At 36.1% G+C, this 8,097-nt stretch overlaps 1 pseudogene; it reads right to left on the bottom strand.

Annotated features, from left to right (window-relative positions):
• Positions 1–4,250: 4,250 nt before the first annotated feature.
• On the bottom strand, positions 4,251–7,338 carry LOC140512263 (peroxisome proliferator-activated receptor gamma pseudogene; annotated as a pseudogene).
• Between the last annotated feature and the right edge of the window lie 759 nt (positions 7,339–8,097).

The raw sequence follows: 8,097 nt of genomic DNA, 5'->3' as shown, positions 1-8,097 counted from the left end.
TTCCTCTTCATTGGTGTTGAATTCACTATTTTTACTGTTTATTCAGGTTACTCATATTTATCTTTTCCTTTTTCTAAAAAAAACAAATTAACCAATATTTTATCTATTTTTTGTCTTTCTCATGAAACCAATTTCTAGTTTTATTTATGAATTCAATGGTTTTCTTGATTTAAATTTCATTAATCTCTCCTTTGATGTTCACAATGTCTAATCTGGTGTTTAACTGAGGATATTAATATCTTTTTTGTGTTTTTTTCATTTATATACTCAATTTTTTGAGGTGCTCTTTCTCTATTTTTTGGATATGTGATTATAGATATGTATTTTCCCTTAAGTACTGCTTTGATTGCACCCCATAAATTTTGCTGTGTTGTCTCATTGTACTCATTCTCCTTTCTTTTTGCATAACATAGACAAAAGTAAGAATACTAAAAGTAAATTGCAAATGTATCTTTTAAAACCCAAAAGTAGTGGGTGGAGTCAACGTGGGGGAGTAAAAAGATTAACCTGTAAAAGCTCTCCCCCATAGCACGTAAAATACTTGTAAAAAATGACTCTAAACTAATTTTAGAGCAGCAGAAGCCACAGAAGGACAGAGTGAAAGAGATTTCCAGCACAGGACAGCCTGAAAGGCCAACAGGAAAGGTGTACTGCACAGGGTACTGAGCAGAGGCCTGCAGCCCACCCTTCTCCAAGACTGCTGCACAGCAGGGACCAGACCTGAGCAGGCCTCAGAGGGCAGAATCCCCCGCTGTTCCCAGATTGCTCAACTCACAGATTCCAAAGGCAGCTTCAAAGGTCAGTGAGAAATCTATTTCACATGGGTGAGAAGAAAACATGGCAGCATCAATTGTTGGAGCCCTCCACTTAAAGACCTTGGGAAAATTAAGCACCTGATCTGGATCTCAGCTCTGAGTGTCAGTCCTGGGGTGAGGAAGAGTGTTGATTTGGTGGAGGTGGTTGAGGCTCTGGACAGGGAATTATATTCGCAGATGCTGGACAGAAAAGCTTGCAGTAGCTCCCAGACCAGAGGGCAGGCTAGGAGACAAGTAAACTCCTCTCCCTTGATTTTGTCACCTTGGAGGAACTGAGAAATTACAGGTCCCTAGATTATACACGCTTCTTGAGAAAGTACTCAAAAGTCAAGTAACTGGCTGGGGAAATATACAAAAGGAGAAAAAAATAAAACTATAGAAGGTTACTTTCTTGGTAAACAACTATTTTCTTCCATATTTTAGGATGAGGAAGAACAATGCATACCATTAGAGGAAGACATAAAAGTCAAGACTTCTGCATCCAAAATCTCCAAAATAAATATGCAGTGGTCTCAGGCTATGGAAGAGCTCAAAAAGAATTTTGAAAATCAAATAAGGGAGGTGGAGAAAAAACTGGGAAGAATAATAAGAGGGACGCAAAAAAATCATGAAAAGCAAATCAGTAGCTTGCTAAAGGAGACCTCAAAATACTGAGGTGAGTAAGATAAACAAATAAATAAAATAAAATAAATAACAAAATGCTGAGGTAAATAAAAATAGACTAACTCACATGGCTAAAGAGATCCAAAAAGCTAACGAGAAGAAGAATGTTTTGAAAGCAAAATTAGCCAAATGGAAAAAGAAGTTCAAAAGCTCACTGAAGAAAACAGTTCTTTAAAAATTAGAATGGAGCCAATGGAAGCTAATTACTTCATGAGAAATCAAAAAATTACAAAACAAAACGTAGAGAATGAAAAAAAATGAAGACAATGTGAAATATCACATTGGAAAAACAACTGACCTAGAAAAGAGATCCAGGACAGATAATTTAAAAATTGTGGGGTTACTTGAAAGCCATGATTGAGAAAAGAGCCTATACATCATCCTTCATGAAATTATCAATGAAAATTGTCCTGATATTCTAGAACCAGAAGATAAAATAAATATGGAAAGAACCCACTGAATACCTCCTGAAAAGTTTCTGAAAAGAGATACTCCTAGGAATATTGTAGCCAAATTCTAGACTTTCCAGGTCAAGAAGAAAATATTGCAAGCAGCTAGAAAGAAACAACTCGAGTATTGTGAAAACACAATCAGGATAACACAAAATCTAGCAGCTTCTACATTAAGGGAACGAGGGGCTTGGAACATGATACTCCAGAAGTCGAAGGAATTAGGATAAAAACCAAGAATCACCTACCCAGAAAAACTGAATATAATACTTCAGGGAAAAAAAAGGTCATTCAATGAAATAGAGGACTTTCCAACATTCTTGATGACAAGACCAGAGCTGAATAGAAAATTTGACTTTCAAACACAAGAATCAAGAGAAGCATGAAAAGGTCAACAAGAAAGACAAATCCTAAGGGACTTACTGAAATTGAATTGTTTTCATTCCTATATGGAAAGGTAACATTTGTACCTCTTGAAAGTTTTCTCAAGATTTGGGCAGTTGGAGGGATTTTATATATATATATATATATATATATATATATATATATACACATATATATATGTGTGTATGTGTATATATACATATATACATACATACATGCATATATATGTATATACATATATATGTGTGTGTATGTATGTATATATGTATATAGACAGTGAGCATAGGGTGAGTTGAAGAGGAAAGATAATACCTACAAAATATAATTAAGGTGTGAGAGAGGAATATATTTGGAGGAGAGAGGTAGAAATTGAAAGAGGCAAACTATATCTCATAAAAGAGGCAAGGGAAAGTTTTTCAATGGAGGTGAAAAGGGGGGAGGTGAGAGGGAAAAAATAAAGCTGACTCTCATCACATTTGGCTTAAGGAGAGAATAACATGCACACTCGATTTGGTATGAAAATCTATCTTGCACTACAGGAAAGTAGGGGAGAAGAAAATAAGTGGGGTGGGGGGATGAGAGAAGGGAGGGAAAATGGGAGGAGGGAGTAATTAGAAGTAAACACTTTTGGGGAGGGACAATTTCAAAAGAGAGACTAGAATAAATGGAGGGCAGGATAGGATGGAGGGAAATATAGTTAGTCTTATACAACATGACTATTATGGAAGTCTTTTGCAAAGCTACATATATATATAGCCTATACTAAATTGCTTACCTTCTCAGTAGGAATGTGTGGGGAGGGAGAAAGGGAGAAAAGTTGGGACTCAACGTTTTAGGAACAAATGTTGAGAATTGTTATTGCATGTACCTGGGGAATAAGAAATACAGGTAATGGGGCATAGAAATTTATTTTGCCCTACAAGAAAAGAGAGAAGATGAGGATAAGGGAAGGGAGGAGCATGATAGGAGGGAGGGCAGATTTGGGGAAGGGGTAATCAGAATGCACAGGCTTTTGGGGTGGGTAGGGGAGAGATGGGGAGAAAATTTGGAATTCTAAATTTTGTGGAAATGAATGTTCAAACTGAAAACAAAGAAATAAACATGAAAAACCCAATATGTATAAAATACATCTTCTTGTTCTAAAGTTCTTTTTTAAAACTTTTTTTCACAGTAATTTCTTAGGCATGTCATGTTTTCCCTCCAATAAATAGTGCAACTAGAAGAAGGAAAATGGTTTCAGTGGGATATGGCTCCTGTACTGATACAAATTCTTGTAGATTTCTTGTGGGAGTGAGTGAAAGCTTATATCCTTCTCTTTTCTTGATGACATGCTCAGTTACAATCTGACTGAGGTCTGTCATTTTCTGAAGGAAACTGGCAAGCAGTTGGGATACTTCAAGGTGCTTCAGCTTGAGCTGGAGCTCCAAAGCATTCAGAAAGTTACACTAGATGTCCTCATTGGCCTTTACATTCAGCATACCAGGGAGGTCTCCAGTGAGATAATGACAACTATAAATATTACTTAGTCTCTATGATCTAATTTCAATGCATTGAACTTTACCACAAGCTCATACTTGGGCACTATAAAGTAACCAAAGGGTTTTCTAAGCCTCTCCAGAAACTCCCTCATCATGAATCCTTGGCAGTCAAATATAAGAACCACCTCTTTATTCATTAAGGAGGTCAGCATGGTGGAGATGTTCTCATGAACACCATATATCAAGATGGTCACTTGTTCATTCAAGTAAAGATTGAGAAAACCTGGAATGATCTCAGTATCCTCAGTGATGTCTTCGACTGCCTCTACATAGTAGAACTGACAGGTCTGGAAAATGTGGTTGTCCACTTCTTTGCTATGTTCCTACAGGTATGTGTTGTACTTAAAAGTAATCTGGTCTTCTCCCATCATTAAGGATTTCTTGTCATACAAAACAATTGGTTATTTGTCCATTGTCTTTCTTGTCAAGATTTCCCTCTCCTGGTCTTTGGTCAGCAGGAAGGAATTTCTGTATGAGTCATAGAAATGTCTGATCAGGGCCTGGACATCAATAGACTCTTGGTTCAGCTGGTTGATATCACTACCATGTCTGCAGTTTCTCCTTTTCAGCTTGTCGTATCTGCCCAAATCTGATTACATTATGGGACATTCCCACAGCAAGGTATTTATGAAACCTGTCATACTGTCATTTATTTCTACTTTTCTTGGGATCTGACAGATATGGTCTCACTGATTCTAGATAAGTTTAAAACAGATGATCCTACTGAAGATACATACTTGATACATATTCCATAGTGTAATCCAGGTTTTATTTGCATAGACAGCATTTGATCATCATGATGGTTTTAGAGAATTCTTCATGAAGCTTATTGTAGAGCTGAGTGGTTTTGTGTTCCAGAATAATAAGAGAGGATTGAGGTTCCACTTTGATAGCACTTGGACAATCTTGGAATTTTAGGTCAAACATAATTTAGAACCATTTGGTCAGCCCTTATTAATGGAATGCTTTTATAATGTGGGATGGATATACTGGAGAAATCAATATTGATGAAAAGTTTGATGTCAAAGAGGTAGGAATGGCCATCCATGACAGACAAATGTATAGAGCTGATCCCACAGTTGGTGGGCCAAAATGGCACCTCTGTCAACTATGACAATGCCTTCACAGTTGAATCAATCAAGAAAATTGTCTCTTGATTTTGCTTTCAACTTTGTCCCTTCAGATTTACTACCAGTGGTAACTCTGGCTCCTGTTGTTTACCCCAGCTATGTTAAACCAGCTCGTGAAGCTTCAGTGATTGTCATGGCTGCTGTCACTCTGGAGAGTCAGCATACTCTGCCTGCCTGATTACAAATGGGGTGAAAGACCTGCAGGTTGGGGTCCTGGACTTGGAGAGGGCAAGTAGGGAGCAGAGCAGAAAGGATGGAATAGAAAATGAGAATGAAGAAGAGGAGGAGAATCTTGTCATTCTTTCTTTTTTAAGGTTTATTTATTTATTTTTAGTTTTCAACATTCATTTCCACAAAATTTTGAGTTCCAAATTCTCTCCCCATGTCTCCTCTCTCCATCTCTCCTTCAAGCATTGCTTCTCTGATTTTTCATTCCATTATCACTCACTTCTTCTAATGAGAAATTTTCTCCATTCTACCCATTCCTTACCCCATTTCACAGTGCATACATCTTTCTCACTCTTTCATTTTTGTTTTCCTTTTGGAGATGATCATCTGAACATGATCAAGATACACACATGACTTCTCCCTATGTAGGCTCTCACATCTCTAATAATGATAACATTTTAGGAGTTACATGCCGTGTCTCATATAGTAATGTAAAGAGTTCATTTTTTTCATCTCATGATTATTCTTTCATGTTTACTTATGAATTCTTCTCTGGACTTTCATGTTTGCAAGTCAAATTGTCTGGTCTTTTCATCAGGAATACTTTAGAGTTGCCTCTTTAATTAAATTTGTTTTTCCTTTAAGGATCAAACTTAATTTTTCTGAATTAGTTACTCTTGGTTGCAATCTTAGCTAAAATATTTCCAAATGCTTTCAAAAATATTATATCCTAAGTCCCCTTCTCCTTTAACATCCAAGCTGCTAAATTCTGTATAATCCTGTGTATGGCTCCATGGTACTAACATTTTTTCCAGATGCTTGCAATAATTCCTCCTTGACCTCAAAGTTATAGAATTTGACTATAATATTCCTGGATGTTTTGGCTTCAATTATATCTTCCAGGAGGTAATCAGTGGATTCTTTCCATTTCTATTTTACATTCTAGATGTTTACTGTCTTTACAATTTTCATTTTTTTTTGAAATATGCTGTTTGGGCTCTTTTTTTCAATCTTTGTTTTCAGATAGTCGAATACTCTTTAAATTATCTCTCCTTTATTTTCCAGCTCACTTTTCTTTTTCTGATAACATATTTTATTTTTTTTTTTATTTTGACTTTCTTGTATTGTTTCTTGATATCAGGGAGTCATTGACATCCACTTGCGTAATCCAAATTTTTAAGGAAATATTTTCACATGTGAATTCTATACATCTTTTTCAATGTGACTGATTCTGCTTTTTCAGGAATTTTTATTCAATGAATTTTTGCACTTCTTTTTGTTTTTGTCCTGTTTTTAAAAAGTTCTTTTCTTCATTGAACTTTTGTTAATCCTTTGCCATTAAAACAGTTCTATTTTTTAATTTGTTATTTTCTTCATCATTTCTGTTTCCCTCTTACTGTTTGTGGCTTTTTAATTAAACTTTACTGTTTATTTTTCATAGTTTGCTTGCATAACTCTCATTTTTTTTTTCTAGTTTTTCCTATAGCACTTGAATCTTTCTCCAACTCTTCCTGGGCTAGGTTCCATTTGCAATTTTCCTTTAGGCTTTATTTGTATATGTTTTCACATTCTTGTCTTCTTCTGAGTTCATGTCTTGCTGCTTCACACCACAGTAGTAGCTTTTGATTTTCAAATTCTTCTCTCTTTTTGTTATTTGATAATTTTTCATACAGTTTCTTGAATTTGGACTTTATCCTAACATTTGGCTCTGATCACCTGGGGTTGGGGAAGCATTGTTCCAAGCTTCAGGCTCTTTTGTGCTACTATTTTCATAACTTAATTTGGGGCTCTGGAAGTTTTGGTGCTTCTAATGTGGTATATCTGGGGAAAGGTTGGATCCCTACTCTCCTGGATTGTGCTCTGATTTTTACTCAGGAAGGTCTTCTTATCCCCTGCAATCTGAAGCAATACCATTGCTCTTCTTATACCCAGAGCTGTGACCAAGTCTCCTCCTCTCCTGTAGTCACAGACTCTGGTGCTGTTCTACACCTTAGAAATGGGATCAGGACCCCTTTTCCCTTGTGACTGATTACAAGTTCTTCTCTTTGCCCTGGAACTTTGACCCAGAAATGCTTATAAGCAATAGAGTTAAAGATAGCCTGTAAACTCTTTCTGGCCATTTGTCTAACCCTCTTACTGTCTTGGGGCTAGAGTTCCTAAATCTGCTGATGTAGTTGTTTCCCATGTCCATGCTGTGCAGTGCTCCCAGGTTTTGAAATGGGTCCCCACCCTTGGGTCACAGTCCTCTCCTGAAGACTCCTAAATTGTCTTGGGCACAAAAAAGAAGTATTACTTTGGCCTTTTATTGGCTCAGCCACTCTAAAATTTGATTTGAGGAATTATTTTAACATTGTTTACAAATGAATGTTGGGAAAGTTCAGCTGAATTTCTGCCTGTACTCCATTATCTTTGCATAATAAATGTAAAAATACTATAATTTTTTATTGAATTACCAGTGCAGCAATGAATACAAAAGTTTAATGAGGTGGGGGGACTGTGAGACAAAAGACACAATAATGTGTTATTGGTGGGTCTATGAAGTTGTCCAATAACTCTGCAAAATAATTTACAATTATAACAGAACAGTTACTAAACTGTGTATATTCTTTGAACAAGAAAGAACTAAGTCTACAGAAGGAAGGCAATCAGATATATAAGGGCAGCTCCTCTATACATGAAAGAAAAAACAATATTTATAGTACCAGGTTTTGTTTTGTTTTGATTTTTTGTAGTAGTCACAGATTGGAAGAAAAGTAGATTAGCATTTATGTCAGCAGGAAATGGAATATGAATGTAAAAGCTCACTGTGTTCTAAGAAAATGGAAAGCACAAAGAATTCAAGGAACTTAGAGAAGACTGTTTAACTAATGGAAAGTGAAATAAACATACCTAATAATATAATTTATGCTTTGCTTACAGTGTTGTAAAGCAAAACACCTTTTGAAAGCTT

The sequence above is a fragment of the Notamacropus eugenii genome, chromosome 6 (genome assembly GCF_028372415.1).
Source record: "Notamacropus eugenii isolate mMacEug1 chromosome 6, mMacEug1.pri_v2, whole genome shotgun sequence".
Taxonomy (NCBI): domain Eukaryota; kingdom Metazoa; phylum Chordata; class Mammalia; order Diprotodontia; family Macropodidae; genus Notamacropus; species Notamacropus eugenii.
The sequence above is the reverse complement of the archived record's forward strand: the minus strand, read 5'-3'. Positions and strand labels throughout refer to the sequence as shown.